At 38.1% G+C, this 16,770-nt stretch overlaps 1 protein-coding gene across 5 annotated transcripts in view; it reads right to left on the bottom strand.

Annotated features, from left to right (window-relative positions):
* Positions 1-16,770, bottom strand: part of FHIP1A (FHF complex subunit HOOK interacting protein 1A) — a 269,316-nt gene that overhangs the window by 185,763 nt on the left and 66,783 nt on the right. For 3 of the 5 annotated variants that reach the window (XM_060012143.1, XM_060012141.1, XM_069540682.1), the window contains exons 2-3: positions 10,247-10,309; positions 5,105-5,231 (exon numbers count right to left, since the gene is read on the bottom strand). The gene's annotated coding sequence lies outside the window, so the exon portion shown is untranslated. The remainder of the gene's footprint in view (positions 1-5,104; positions 5,232-10,246; positions 10,310-16,770) is intronic. The other 2 variants (XM_060012142.1, XM_060012145.1) reach the window with 1 other exon arrangement.

The following is a 16,770-nucleotide window of genomic DNA, read 5'->3' as shown; positions in this document are numbered from 1 at the left end:
ATACACCTAAGTGTTAGATCCTTTCGTTATCCATTTTACTCCTACATCCAGCTAAGCTCTCCCTCTACCTTCTAAGTATCCTTGCCCAGGCTTTCCTCTTGGTTACATATATTTGCTTTTGTACTCTCCCCACCCAACTCCCAACACCCTCCTGTCTTCCCCAAAATAACCTGACTTCCAAAGGCACAATATCTGGTTTTTGACCTTTTCAAAGCCAGTGTAAATATCATTCTGTCAACACATATACTGCTATTTAGAGCTAAGAGGCAAAAACAGGATCTAAGTAACTTCTGCTACCCAGACAGGTGAATGGTTCAAGCTGGCTTAGGTTTTTCCCAGGATTCATTACAGGCTATTCTTCATCATAAGAATGTCGATTCTGCTTCTGGCCTTGAAACTAAAGCTTCCTAAGACATTAGAGGATCTCTCATTGGCCAAGCCCTATAAAAGGACACAGACACAAACAGACAGACACACAGACACACACACACACACCCCTACCTGAAGACCAAAACTCAGAGTTTACCATCATCAAATTCCAAATATAAGTCATTGCCCACCAAATAACTAACATAAAACTTAAACACAGGCTCTATGCTTACCTACAATTATTAAATCTCAGTCTAAGGTGAGCTTCAAATCTATGCAATACTGTTTTGTTTCTGAAATATATTCTTAATTAGAAGCAAGAGACTTTATGGGAATTGCTACATAGATCCAACAGTGACATTATGACTGTCTGTTTGTCCTTTCCTTATCCTAAACTGTCTTTAAAAATACAAACTTCACTGCAATAAGTAGTGTTGGGAAAACCAGATATGCACATGCAAAGGAATGAATTTGGACCTTTACTCTACACCATATACAAAAAGTAACTCAAAATGAATCAAAGACCTAAAATAAGACTTAAAACTATGAAACTCTTAGAAGAAAACATAGGGGAAATGCTTCATGATACTAGACTTGGTAATGATTTCCTGCATAAGACACCAAAAGCATAGACAACAAAAGTAAAAACAGACAAATTGGACTACATCAAAATTTAAAACTTCTGTGCATCAAAGGACATAATTAACAGAGTAAAAGGGCAGCCTACAGAATGGGAGGAAATATTTGTAAACCATATATCTGATAAAGGGTTAATATCCAGAATATGTAAAGAACTCCTACAACTCAACAACAAAAAGATAAATGATCCAATTAGAACATGGGCAAAGGACACTGACTAAACATTTTTCCAAAGAAGATATGCTAACAAGCATATGAAAAGATGTTTAACATTACTAATCATTATGGAAATGCAAATCAAAACCATGAGATATCAGGATGGCTACTATCAAAAAACAAAACAAAACAAAAAACAGTGTTGGTAAGGATATGGAGAAACTGGAATGCTTGTGTACTATTGGTAGGAATACAAAATGGTGTAGCTGCTGTGGAAAACATTATGGTGGTTCTTCAAAAAATTAAAAATAGAATTACCATATGATCCAGCTATTCCACTTCTAGATATATACCCAAAATAGCTGAAAGCAGGAATTCAAACAAATATTTATATACCCATGTACAAGTAGCATTATTCATAATAGCCAAAAGGTTGAAGCAACCCAAATGTCCATCAATGAATGAATGGATGCACGAAATGTGGTGTGTATGTGTATTTATGTGTGTGTGTATGTGTGTGCATGCGTGTGGGTATAATGGAATATTATTCAGCCTTAAAAAGGAAGGAAATTCTAACACATTCTACAACATGGATGAACCCTGAGGACATTACTCTAAGTGAAATAAGCCTGTCACAGGAAGACAAACACTGTATGAATCCACTTCCATGAGGTATCTAGAAGAGTTAAATTCATAGAGACAGAAAGTAGAATGGTGGTTGCCAGGCGCTGGGGGAGGGAAGAATGGGGAGTCGTTTAATAGGTAGAGAATTTCAGTTTTGCAAGATGAAAACATTCTGGAAATTGGTTGCACAATAATGTGAATATACTTAACAATACTGGAACTATACACTTAAAAATGGTTAAAATGGTAAATTTTGTGTTGTGTATTTTAACACAATTTTTTAAGTATAAACTTAATGAAATATTTTCTTGCAATAGACTTATAAATCTATAGTCACATTTTTATCTTACATAAAGTGTATTATCTCTTAATATTAACATGCACAGAATGCTATAATATTATATATGTCTTTGAAAGTAAAGGTATAATCTGTAGAATTGAAAATATCTAAAAAATAACACATTTTATACACAAAGCTTACATTCTGTAAAATTAATAACTTTATAGGAAGGGTTACTAAAGAATGCACATGATAATGAAAATAACATGGCATCAAAGTCTAGTACTTGATGTTAATACTCCATTTCATGTAGGGTATTCAAAGAGCTTCATAAAATCTCAGAGCTCTATAAAGAAAGGATTTCACCTGTCTGAACCATAAATTGCACAGCAAAGCTTTCATCACAATGTTTACTGAAAAATGCTTGACTGGATGCTAGAGTAGCATAGCACAGACTCCAGGGGCCTCTAATACCTACCTTTGGTGCTCCAAGGACAATGGTGCTTCAAGGACAAAGGACGACTCTGCCTGAAAAAGTTTCAACGTCACACCCCCTACCTGACTCTTAATCGCCCTCCCCACCAAGTTGCGGTGGTTACGAAATTCCTGAGCCCACCTGGGCGAGGGGACCTGTCCCAAATAAGGAAAGGCATCTGCCCTGTCCCACTCCCACCCTATAGAAGGAAGGTATATGTGCCTCAACCAATCAGTAAACGAAATTTTCACCTTGGACCGTTCTTTTATTTTCTGCCTATAAAAACTGATCAATAGCACATGTTTGGGCTCGACTCTCCCAGACTACTAGGAAGTCAGCCCGCTGTTCTGGCAGTGACCCTTCTCTCTAATAAATTCTATCTTCTTTACATTCTGCCTTGTGTCTGGAAATTCTTTTCCAACCCGCGTTCGGACCACGACACTACCCCGTTACTCTTTACCCTCCATCTGAATAAGATATCTGACGTACGACTTACTGGCAAATTAAGAAGATATTTCATAAAGATATTTCAAAAAACTTAGTATTCAGCATCTAGAGGTTAAAAAACAGATTTATCTATTTGCATCCAATGAAAAATATATCCATTTTGAATTTAGACATGAAGTTCAAAGTATAGCTTTATTCAGTTACATTCTTAATTTGATCTAATAATAAGCTATTTGAGAACATAACCCTGTGTCACAACAGTATACTAAAAGTACTGGCACTGTTTTATTCAAAGCAAAAATTAAGGTGATTACAACACCTTTAAAACCAAAAATACAAAGATTAGGTACAACTATGCTTTTATTGCATTGGGGGTGTCAATCTTGGGTGGTATTTACTTGTAAAACGCAGATTCCCAAACCCTTCCCCCTAGCACTCTGATTCAGATTCTGACACACTAGATGGTGGCCTACTAATTTGTATTTTCAATGTGCTTTTTAACAAGCACTCTAACAAGGCTTTGAGAAACAATGCAAAACACACCTCTAATAAGATGCTAATTACAGTGCCTTAGAGGTATACCTTATGAGGAAGTTAAATATCATCTTATTCAACCTGATAAACACAGGAATCCTTTCTACAATACTGACAGATAGACTGATTGATCAATTTTAATAAGAAAGAATACCAACATTTATATACAAATAAATAGCATATGCTTCTCTGTAAAATACAAGTCTAATCACTTATTTTAACAAGACTACCATTGCTTGAAACTTAGAGTCACCTCTTTCGAGAATTAACTTTCAATACAGTGTATAAGCCTTCAAACACATATACAATTATAAAAAGAGAAACTGGTTTCATTACGTTATTGCTCCTGATCAAAATTAGAACTCCCCAGATTCCGTAGCTCTGAAGACATTTAGATTACTTCCCAAATACACCCTCACAGGGTTGAGATTTGCCACCACAGAAAATAGGATGTTTAGATACATGTTTATGTATGGCCAAGTCGCTTTGCTGTGCACCTGAAACTATCACAACATTGTTAATCGGCTATACTCCAATGTAGTTTAAAAAGAAAGAAAATAGGGGCTTCCCTGGTGGCACAGTGGTTAAGAATCCGCCTGCCAATGCAGGGGACACAGGTTCGATCCCTGGTCCGGGAAGATCCCACATGCCGCGGGGCAACTAAGCCCATGCGCCAAAACTACTGAGCCCGTGTGCCTAGAGCCCCTGCTCCACAACAAGAGAAGCCACCGCAATGAGAAGCCCATGCACCACAACGAAGAGTAGTCCCCACTCACCGCAACTAGAGAAAGCCCGTGTGCAGCAACGAAGACCCAACACAGCCAAAAATTAATTATTATTTTTTTTTAAAAAGAAAGAAAATAGGATGTTTAAAAGAATGCTACCAGAAGATCAAGATGCAGTTCCCAAAGAAAAAATGTTTAAATGTTTTGAGAAGAGGAGAGAGTGTAGCCTCTCAGAAACACTGCTTTGAACAAGATAATGTTCACCTCTGTGGACAGGCAATGTTGCCTGCCATTCCAGTAAACAAAGAATGTTGCTGCCATTCTAGTAAACAAGGACCAAGCCATCAGCTGCTGCAGCATCCCACCCCACCACCACTGATGGTACGCCCTGAGGGGAATTCAGGATAGAGAAAAACAGGAAGCATTTTGTGCTTTGGATACTGGCCCTAGATAGTTAAGATGCATATCTAAGGAATAATTTCATTCAGCCCAGATTCTTACATCTCCCCATACACAGAAAAGCATTAAAATCATTAACTTGCAATGTCTGTTTTTGTGATTAGCAGTTATCTTTTGATGTTCAACTACATTTTTCTTCCAGCCCAATACGCCTATGCATCCTGGCTCCTCCCTAAACTCTCTGGAGCAGCTCCTCAGAGGTATCTGAGAGGCTGTCTCCTGGCCTATAGTCCTCAGTAAGGTCCCCGAATAAAATTTAACTCGAAACTTCCAGGTTGTGCATTTTTCTCCTGTCAACACTTGGATGTGTAAATTCAAGTAGGCTTACTTTTTTTTAAGTTTATTACTGAACATTACGGAACACATCTCAATAGTAATAAGAAAAGACGACATTACCTGTGAGTGCTCTCTTCACGAGCCTTCTGCTAGGTTGCGTTTGCTCACTTCACTCTATCAGAGGGGTAGAAAAGATTTCTCCAACACTTGGCACTGCTGGCAACGCCCAGAAGAAGACTTCCAAAATCTACAGAAAGGAATTAAAAAAAAAAAAAGCCCCAGAATCATTGATACACCACAAAAAAAACCCAATCTAAATTTCTCCAGTTTTTCTCCCCCATATTTACCACCATTTGTTGTGCACTGAGTGGGTTCTCCTCAGATTGCACTTATTATTAAAAAAAAGTTATAAACAAGGGACCTCCCTGGTAGTCCAGCGGTTGAGGGTCCGCACTCCCAGTGGCAGGGGGCGTGGGGGAGTGGGGAGGTGGCAGGGTTTGACCCCTGGTCGGGGAGCTGGATCCCGGGTGCCCCAGCTAGGAGCCTGCATGCCACAACTAAAGATCCCGCATGCTACAATGAGGATCCCGCAAGGGGCAACGAAGATCCTGCGTGCCACAGCTGAGACCCAGCACAGCCAGACCAATAAATAAATAAATATATATTTTTTATATTTTTTAAGTTATATGCAAAAATCAAATCTTTACTTAGAATTCTGAATGCTAGCCAGAAATGAAAGACTCCTACTGGGTAGCAGAAAGTAGAGAAGGATTCTTCTGTCCTCCAAGAGATGGTAAGTAATTATATACTTCTTTTAGAAGAGAAAAAAATGTGAAACTAAATAAATCCATATCCATGCATCAGCAGCATCATAGTATAAGGACAACAAAATATAAAATAGCAAGGAGAGGATCACAAATAACTTTCGTAACCTACTTTTTTAAAAGTGTGATACTCCCCAAATATTCCCTGGTACCTCTGACCTATCCAAACACTGAGAGTTGAAAGTTTAGTTTCTGCCATCCCATGGGTAAAGTTTACTTTGGTCTTAGACGCACATTTCATATCATCAGGCCTAACTGGGAAGATAAGTTTCACAATACAAATGCATGGCTTAATCCCTACTGTACAGGCAGAAAAACATAAGCTTAAAGAAGGCTGGGAAATTATCCCACCTAAGATAAACAGTGCAGAGAAGAGGTGTCCCGGAAAGGACAGCAAAGAGACTAACCCCAAGCGGTTAGAGCATGAAAGGCAGAAGCTAATGCAAATGCTGAACAAACCCCATGAGAAGCCGCTATTCTAGATCAGAACAGGTGCAAGCTAGAGACAATGACCAAGAAAAAACAATTTTTAAGAAAACAATAAATACTATACTTAGTTAAAGCATGGGAACCATTTAAATGCCCAATAACTGGGGAAGAAGAGTTAAGTAAATGTGACAAAAAGACATAATTTAGTTAACCACGATTTTGTTAGCTGTCAGAAAATTTTGAGTTTTAATAAAGTGAGAAAACGCCATTTATCACATAAAGAAGAAAGAAAAAACAGAGTACAATGCTGTAATTACATATGATCACGATCACTTACGCAAAGCAAGAAACAAGAAGCAACTTGTTCTGATATAGTTAGAAGTATTTATAAGTGAAATTTCCCCGACTTTAGATGGGTTAAGGTGAGCAATTCAAGTCAGAGTCTAGTACAACAAATAGGTCTTTTCAAAATCTCTGCGTAGCAAGGATGCACCACTCACTAACATAATAATTTTTCTGGAACAGCCCTGTATATTAAAGGATGGTTCCCTATAAGTCACTGTAAGAGGTTTTGTGTGTGTGTGTGTGTGTGTGTTTGACCTATAGATGTCTCAAAGACTTGGAATGCAATACCTTTTCTTATAACAAATGTTTTGTGAAAGGGAAAAAAATGGAGGAAGGGACCTCAACTTGACCTAAAGCTTCAAAACTAGGCACAGTTGTAATGCCTGGGCACCAAAGAGTGCGTATGGGGCATGAGAAGCAAAGGATAACATTTGACAAGCAAATAAACAAATTCTTCTTATTAAAATTTTGTCAGTACCTTCAAATCCACCCTCTTCACTCTACTCAATTATAAAGCACCTGGGGGCTTCCCTGGTGGCGCAGTGGTTGAAAGTCTGCCTGCCGAAGCAGGGGACACGGGTTCGTGCCCCGGTCTGGGAAGATCCCACATGCTGCGGAGCGGCTGGGCCTGTGAGCCATGGCCGCTGAGCCTGTGCGTCCAGAGCCTGTGCTCCGCAATGGGAGAGGCCACAACAGTGAGAGGCCCGCATACCGCAAAAAAAAAAAAAAAAAAATTATAAAGCACCTGGGACCTTGCAGTATAATTCATAATCAAATCTCCGGGCATTTATTCGCAAGCCGTTTTAAAATGGCTTACAAGCAAGAGAATTCTACTTCTTCCATAATACCATATGAACTGTTTTATCATCGTGTCCTGGAGAGAGACAGGCTCTCCTACCGCCTCTTAAGAATTACAGATTGCTTCCAGATGCTTTTCAGGTGATTTCAAGCCTTTTCTCATTCTGTGACTCTTGAATTACGAAAGGGCATCTCTAATTCATGAGAAATACCGCTCCCACTTCAGTGTCCATTAACATACATTCTCCCCTTCCACTACATTGTAGGCACTCACACACGTATGCGTTTAGTTAGGTAATAATGCCTCCCCGTGTATCAGTCAGGGCTTTACTGAGAACCACTCATATTTTACCGTCGTGATTCCGCTAGCAGCCACACTTTGAGACTTCAAAGGAGGCTGAGTCCCTTGACAGTGATGCACAGAATGACATCAAAAGCAAGGTTAAACAAAACTCAAGTAAAGGGAAAGGACTCTCTTAAAATTCACTGGGTCTTGGTAATTCTCTCATTATCACCTCATTTAAAAACAAAGTATGTCTCCTGCTAAAATGTGGGGAAGTTGGCAGTTAACAATTCAGTCACACTCAAATCTCTGCCCAGGCAAGTGCTTTCCTTCTAACAAAACGTGCTATCTCCACACAGCAAAACCAAATCCAGCCTCAGAATCCTTCTGGGCAGTGGCTGTGTCACATCCCTAAATTCAACAGAGGAACAAAATTTAAACCTCATTTCCAGATGGCATAAATTCAGTGAATTCAGACCTCTACTGTGCTGAGTGCATAAATCTGTTAACAGGCAAAGAGTGCACAAAAAGCACAGCAAACCGCCAAATGAACACTGTGTGTTGTGGGCAGAGAGAATTAATATCCACATCACAGATTTCTCTCTGTATCGACGAAATGAATGCAGAGGGGCGTTTTTACAGGAGGTGTGGATTTTTCCATAGCACTGGATTAACTGACCCGTGTTATAATCAAGTGCTTTCCTGGAGAGTAATTAACAAATCAATCAATCAACTACAAGTTTTCAAATACGTGGAGTTGACGATGAGTTAATTATTGAATAATTTCATTCTCCAAAAGAGCCGAACTGTGACAGGTTATGTGGAAACTTGCAGAGAAGAACAAAATGTTCTACCAGGCCCACAGTCTTCACTATTCCACTTAATATTAATAAGGGACTTCCCTGGTGGCGCAGTGGTTAAGAATCCGCCTGCCGATGCAGGGGACACAGGTTTGAGCCCTGGTCCGGGAAGATCCCACATGCCACAGAGCAACTAAGCACATGAGCCACAACTACTGAGCCCACGTGCCACAACTACTAAAGCCCACGTGCCTAGAGTGCGTGCTACACAACAATGAGAAGCCCACACACTGCAAATGAAGAATAGCCCCCTCTCACTGCAACTAGAGAAAGCCCAAGCCTGCGTGTGGCAACAAAGACCCAACACAGCCAAAAATAAATAATTTAAAAAATAATTAATTTTTAAAAAAGAATATTAATAATAACTCAAGAGTCTTAAAATGGTTGGATCTAAACTCAGTCCCTGAATTTTATATATGATAAAAATAAAGCACAGGGAAGCTAAGTGACTTTAGGGAAGACAGAGGTAGAACCCGTATCTTCCAACCCACGGTGATGCGATCTTCTCCACATTAAACTCACAATTCCTCAACTATCTACCCATTAAGTCTATTTCATTTCCCTCAAACAGCAAAACTTTTAAAGCTTTGGGAAAAGTGGAACCAAATGAAGCTTCAACCTCCAGTTTCCATCCAATCAATCCCTGAGATTTTACATTAATTATATAGATTCTCTTCTTCACCCAAGAAATACAGTGTAATTTGGATCACCTTGGGAAGGTCCCAACCATGAAACAAATGAGTGAGCTACAGCACATCACCGAGGAGGAAGAGCAGACAGAGACAGACTACAGCCATCTCAGAAATGAATCAAGGATACTGACTGATCAAAATAAACAACGGGGCTTCCCTGGTGGCACAGTGGTTGAGAGCCCGCCTGCCAATGCAGGGGACGCGGGTTCGTGCCCCGGTCTGGGAAGATCCCACATGCCACAGAGCGGCTGGGCCCGTGAGCCATGGCCACTGAGCCTGCGCGTCCGGAGCCTGTGCTCTGCAACGAGAGAGGCCACAACAGTGAGAGGCCCGCGTTTAAAAAAAAAAAAAAAAAAATGAATAACGAAGATTAACAAAATCAAAATCTAAGTATTAAGTGCTATTTCCCAATGTAACAACTATTCCTAAGATGTTTCTTAAAGAAAAAAATGTAGTGGTCATTGTTGTTTAAGGTTGTGTAATCAAGCAGATTTGGAAAATGCGACATTCTAAAATATCCCTCTTGAACATTCACAAAGCGCATCATGTGTATAAAGGCTCGAAGAAGGCCTACAGGAAAGAAGCCCACTTAGTTTTGTTTAATATATACAACGTTTCCCAATCTTATTTGACATCTTCTGTTTGCAGAACCTGTACTGACATTCTCCAAGAAGCATCCTTCAGGAAGCACATATAGCATTTTTGATGAATAACATGGCATCCATTAAGCAGCATTTATAGTGAGATTGGCTTCCTCTTCCAGACCCAACTGTTAAAAATCAACTCTTGGGACTTCCCTGGTGGTCCAGTTGTAAAGAATCTGCCTTGCAATGCAGGGGACACAGGGTTAGATCCCTGGTCAGGGAACTAAGATCCCACATGCCACAGGGCAACTAAACCCGTTCACCACAACTACTGAGCTCACGCACCTCAACTAGAGCCTGCGTGCTGTAAACTAGAGAGCCCACATGCCCTGGAGCCTGTATCCCACAAATATCCCACACGCCACAACTAGAGAGAAACCCGCTCACCACAACGAAAGATCCCGCACCGCAACGAAGATCCCGCGTATTGCAACTAAGACCCGGCACAGCCTAAAAAATAAATAAATAATAAATCTTAAAAAAAAAAAATCAACTCTTGAGGTAAAGGACCCCTGTGATTACAATGAAAATAACCACCACCACCACCAAGTAATAAGTGCTAAGTGCAAGGCACTGTGCCAACTACAATTTTTTTTTGAGAAGGGGTAGGATGTATTCAAATTCAAATTATACTCCCCAGAGCCTGTATCTATTCATAAACAAGAAAACATTTTTTAACAAATAAACATATCATATACACTGTTCTGTACCTTGCATTTTTCACCAAACAACATATATTGGAAATGACACATAAAGAGATTCACTGGTATCTTTTTATGACTGCACAGTTTTCTAATGTACAGCAGTACAGTAACACAATGTACTAATTCAGTCTCCCATGGATGAACATTTTGGTTGTTTCCAATCTTTAGTCATTTTATAAACATTACTACATAAGTATCTCTGTACATAAATCATTTTCTCATGAATGTAATATGTATGTATATGTAGGGTACATTCATAGTATATATGAATGTATGTATATCTAGAGGAATGTACTCAATATTTGTACCTAGGATAAATTTTTAGAACTGGAGCTCCTAGTCAAAGGTATGAGATTTTGCCAAACTGCCCACTAAAGAGACTATTGTTTTGCACTCATTATCTCTACAGAGTAGGTTACAGAACTTCTTAATCTTTGCCCATCTAATAGTGATGAACGGTACCTCGGTTTAGTTCTAATGTGACTATCTCTTATAATGAGCAGAGTTAAGCATCTTCTTCATATGTTTAAAAGACACTGTTATCTCTCTTTCTGTAGACTATATCCTTTGTCCACTTTTCTACTGGGTTGTTGGACTTTTTCTTATAGATTTGTAGAAGCTCTTTATTAGGGAAATCAGTCCCTTTGTGATATGAGGAGCAAAATTTTTTCCCCATTTTCTTGTTCTTTGTCTTCCCTTATGCAGGATTTTTTCTGTTAGTTTTTTAATGTAATCAAGTTTATCAATCTCTTACGGCTTCTCTCTTTTCTGTCTTACTTAGAAAGGCCATATACACGCCAAGATTATAAAATAACTTTCCCATGTTTTCTTCTATAATATACTTTATTATTAAAATTTCTGTTTAATATAGATCAATTTTGGCGTAACACTTAAGATATTGCTCTAAATAGCTTTTTCTTTCCCCCGTCCAGATGGCCACCTGGTTATCCCACCACTGTTTACTAAACACAGCATCTTTCTCCAATTAACTTGATATTTGGTAACACAAATGTTTCAATTATTGTAGCCTTATAGTATGTTTTAATCTCTTTTTCAGAATTGGCCTACCTATTCATGCTTACTTATTTTTCCATGTGAGCATAGAATAAGGTTGTTTAGCTCCCCCAAAGTCCTGTTGTTATTTTTATTGGAATTACATTAAACATACACATTAATTTAAGGAGAACTGGCATCTTTATATCCAAGAACACGACAGGCCTTTTCATATCTTTTTTGTATCCCTCAGGAGCATTTTTAAACTCCTTCACACACATCATACATATTTTATAAGTTTATTCTTAGGTATTTTATCCTTTTTATGGTAACTTTTTTCTTCCACTACATTCAAACTAGTTGTTAGTATATATGAAAGCTATGAATGCTGACATATTACTTTGGTATCCAGGCACATTTATAAATTATCTCATAAATTGTCTTATTCTTTATAATTAGTTTTTCACTTGATTCTCTTGGGTATTCTAGTCATATATTCCTATCATTTATTTGGAAATGATAGGAATATATGACTAGCTTTCATACCTTTATAACTTTATTTTCTTTCTGTTGACCACCTACATTAACTTGTGATTCCAAAACACCATTAATAAAGAGTGAAAATAGTGGACATTCTTATTTTGTTTCTGGCTTTAATGGTCTCAAATTTCCTATTAAGCCTGAGATGGTTTTTAGATTGAGAAAGACATATTTTACTAAGAATACTTTCCTACTATATTTTGACGGTTTTTTTAAAAAATCAATAATGATACTGAATTTTATCAGATGTCTTTTTGTATAAAAATGATCATATGATTTTTTTCTATTTACATTTAACAAGATGATGAATATCTTTAATAAATTTCATACTACTGAACCCTCCTGCATTCCTAAAACAATCCTCACTTGTTATGGCGTATTATTCTTTTAATGTGTACAAAGCACACAAACGTCATCTCACTCCATCCTCTAAGCAGCCCCGCAAGGTATGTTTTGGCACCATGGCTGCACGGGCCCTCACCCACTGTACTCCCGCTCTCCTCACTGCTCCCCCTCCAGGACTGTGCCGCTCCTGCCAGACCTGCTGTTCCCGGAGATCCTCCATCCCCAGATTGCCTCCTCTATCCTTCCTCTCTCCATGTACGTCTCTGCCGACACAGCACCTCCACACAAAGGCCCTCCCTGTCTACTGTCTACCCCATGTAAAACAGACATGAAACACCTTCCGATCTTGTCACTCATTCCCTGACCCTGTTCTATTTCTGTTTGTAGCAACTGTCACCATCTAGCATATATTATATTTCACTTCTATTAATTTACATTCCATCTCCCCCAGTAGAATGTAAGCTCCATTAAGAGAAGGAGTTTCATCTCCATTAAGAGCAGGAGTTTCATCTGCTAGGCCTGGCACACAGAAACTACTTAATATTTGTTGAATGAGGGAATGAACAAATGAATAAATGAATGAACACCCATTTTATAGACAAGAAAGCTGAAGCTTAAAGAGATGAAGTAAAATCATTCACTGGCAGAGCTGGGACTGAAACCCAAGTCAAACTTCCAATTCCCTACCCCTAACCCTTAAAACAAATGACAGGTGATTTTAGGCCACAGAAAATGCTCATATATCTTATGAATACGAAAGTGCAAGTTAGTGACTCCATTGAAAGTAGATGTCCCTTTACAAGGTAAGCAAAAGAATCAGAAGATGGCGCCCATAGACTGGCTTTGGAGCCCAAAGAGATAATCTCCAGCCCTACACTTGTCCAACACAGTCACCGCTAGCCATGCATGGTTACTGGAACTTGGGATGTGGTGTCAGCGACTACGGAACTGAAAGTTTAATTTTATTTCATTTTAATTAATTTAAATCTACAAACTGATACTAGTGGGAACCCACTTTTTCTTTCTTTTTTTTTTCATGGTGGTAATATTTTTAATAGTACAAAATACAAAACAACCCAAATATCCATCAGTGGTAGAATGGATAAATAATGTTATATTTATACAATGGAATACCCTACAGCAATGAAGATGAATGACCTACAACTACATTCAACAATTCCCTTGATTCTCACTAACATAATGTGGGGGGGGAAAATCCATAAAAGATTATAGTGAATCTAATTTTTTTTAATTTTTGAATTTTATTTTAATTTTTTATTCAGCAGGTCCTTATTAGTCATCCATTTTATACACATCAGTGTATACATGTCAATCCCAATCTCCCAATTCATCACACCACCATCCCCAACCCCCGCCGCTTTCCCCCCTTGGTGTCCATACATTTGTTCTCTACATCTGAGTCTCAATTTCTGCCCAGCAAACCAGTTCATCTGTACCATTTTTCTCAGTTCCACATACATGCATTAACATAAAATATTTGTTTTTCTCTTTCTGACTTACTTCACTCTGTAGGAAGTCTCTAGATTCATCCATGTCTACAAATGACCCAATTTCGTTACTTTTTATGGCTGAGTAATATTCCATTATATATATGTGCCACATCTTCTTTATCCATTCGTCTGTAGATGGGCATTTAGGTTGCCTTCATGACCTGGCTATTGTAAACAGTGCTGCAGTGAACATTGGAGTGCATGTGTCTTTTTGAATTATGGTTTTCTCTGGCTATATGCCCAGTAGGGATTGCTGGGTCATATGGTAATTCTATTCTTAGTTTTGTAAGGAACTGAGATACTGTTCTCCATAGTGGCTGTATCAATTTATATTCCCACCAACAGTGCAAGAGGGTTCCCTTTTCTCCACACCCTCTCCAGCATTTGTTGTTTGTAGATTTTCTGATGATGCCCATTTGAACTGGTGTGAGGTGATACCTCATTGTAGTTTTGATTTGCATTTCGCTAATAATTAGTGATGTTGAGCAGCTTTTCAAGTGCTTCTTGGCCATCTGTATGTCTTCTTTGGAGAAATGTCTATTTATGCCTTCTGCCCATTTTTGGACTGGATTGTTTGGATTTTTAACATTGAGCTGCATGAGCTATTTATATATTTTGGAGATTAATCCTTTGTCCGTTAATTCGTTTGCAAATATTTTCTCTCAAACTGAGGATTGAATTTTTTCTTCTTTGTACTTTCCGTTGCTTTGCAAAGGCTTTTAAGTTTCATTAGGTCTCATTTGTTTATTTTTGGTTTTATTTCCATTACTCTAGGAGTTGGGTCAAAAAGATCTTTCTGTGATTTATGTCAAAGAGTGTTCTTCCTATATTTTCCTCTAAGAGTTGTATAGTGTCCGGTATTACATTTAGGTTTCAAATCCATTTGGAGATTATTTTTATGTATGGTGTGAAGGAGTATTCTAATTTCATTCTTTTACATGTAGCTGTCCAGTTTTCCCAGCACCACTTACTGAAGAGACTGTCTTCTCTCCACTGTATATCCTTGCCTCCTTTGTCATAGATCAGTTGACCATAGGTGTGTGGGTTTATCTCTGGGCTTTCTATCTTGTTCCATTGATCTACATTTCAGTTTTTGTGCCAGTACCATATTGTCTTGATTACTGTAGTTTTGTAGTATAGTCTGAAGTCAGGGAGTCTGATTCCTCCAGCTCCACTTTTTGCCCTCAACACTGCTTTGGCTATTCGGGGTCTTTTGTGTCTCCATACAAATTTTAAGATTTTTTGTTCTAGTTCCGTAAAAAATGGCATTGGTAATTTGATAGGGATTGCATTGAATCTGTAGATTGCTTTGGGTAGTAGAGTCATTTTCACAATATTGATTCTTCCAATCCAAGAACATGGTATATATTTGCATCTCTTGGTATCATCTTTAATTTCTTTCATCAGTGTCATATAATTTTCTGCATACAGGTCTTTTGTCTCCCTAGGTAGGTTTATTCCTAGGTATTTTATTCTTTTTGTTACAATGGTAAATGGGAGTGTTTCCTTATTTTCCCTTTCAGATTTTCATCATTAGTCTATAGGAATGCAAGAGATTTCTGTGCATTAATTTTGTATCCTGCAATTTTACCAAATTCATTGATTACCTCTCGTAGTTTTCTGGTGGCATCTTTAGGATTCTCTATGTATAGTATCACATCATCTGCAAACAGTGACAGTTTTACTTCTTCTATTCCAATTTGTATTCCTTTTATTTCTTTTTCCTCTCTAATTGCCGTGGATAGGACTTCCGAAACTATGTTGAATAATAGCGGTGAGAGTCGACATCCTTGTCTCATTCCTGATCTTAGAGGAAATGCTTTCAGTTATTCACCATTGAGAATGATGTTTGTGGTCGGTTGGTCGTATGTGGCTTTTATTATGTTGAGGTAGGTACCCTCTAAGCCCAATTTCTGGGGAGTTTTTATCATAAATGGGTGTTGAATTTTGTCAAAATGTTTTTCTGCATCTATTGAGATGATCATACAGTTTTTAATCTTCAATTTGTTAATATGTTGTATCACATTGATTGATTTGCATATATTGAAGAATCCTTGCATCCCTTGGATAAATCCCACTTGATCGTGGTGTATGATCCTTTAAATATGTTGTTGGGTTCTATTTGCTAGTATTTTGTTGAGGATTTTTGCATCTATATTCATCAGTGATATTGGCCCGTAATTTTCTTCTTTGTAGTATCTTTGGCTTTGGTATCAGGGTGATGGTGTCTTCATAGAATGAGTTTGGGAGTGTTCCTTCCTCTGCAATTTTTTGGAAGAGTTTGAGAAGGATGGGTCTTAGCTCTTCTCTACATGTTTGATAGAATTCACTTGTGAAGCCATCTGGTCCTGGACTTTTGTTTGTTGGAAGATTTTTAATCACAGTTTCAATGTCATTACTTGTGATTGGTCTGTTCATATTTTCTATTTCTTCCTTGTTCCGTCTTGGGAGGTTATGTCTTTCTAAGAATTTGTCCATTTCTTCCAGGTTGTTCATTTTATTGGCATAGAGTTGCTTGTAGTAGTCTCTTAGGATGCTTTGTATTTCTGTGGTGTCTGCTGTAACTTCTCCTTTTTCATTTCTAATGTTGTTGATTGAGTCCTCTCCCTTTTCTTCTTGATGAGTCTGGCTAATGGTTTATCAATTTTGTTTATCTTCTCAGAGAACGAGCTTTTAGTTCTATTGATCTTTGCTATTGTTTTCTTTGTTTCTATTTCATTTATTTCTGCTCTGATCTTTATGATTTCTTTCCTTCTGCTAACTTTGGGTTTTGTTTGTTCTTCTTTCTCTAGTTCCTTTAGGTGTAAGGTTAGATTGT

Source organism: Delphinus delphis, chromosome 5, assembly GCF_949987515.2.
Source record: "Delphinus delphis chromosome 5, mDelDel1.2, whole genome shotgun sequence".
NCBI lineage: Eukaryota > Metazoa > Chordata > Mammalia > Artiodactyla > Delphinidae > Delphinus > Delphinus delphis.
The sequence above is the reverse complement of the archived record's forward strand: the minus strand, read 5'-3'. Positions and strand labels throughout refer to the sequence as shown.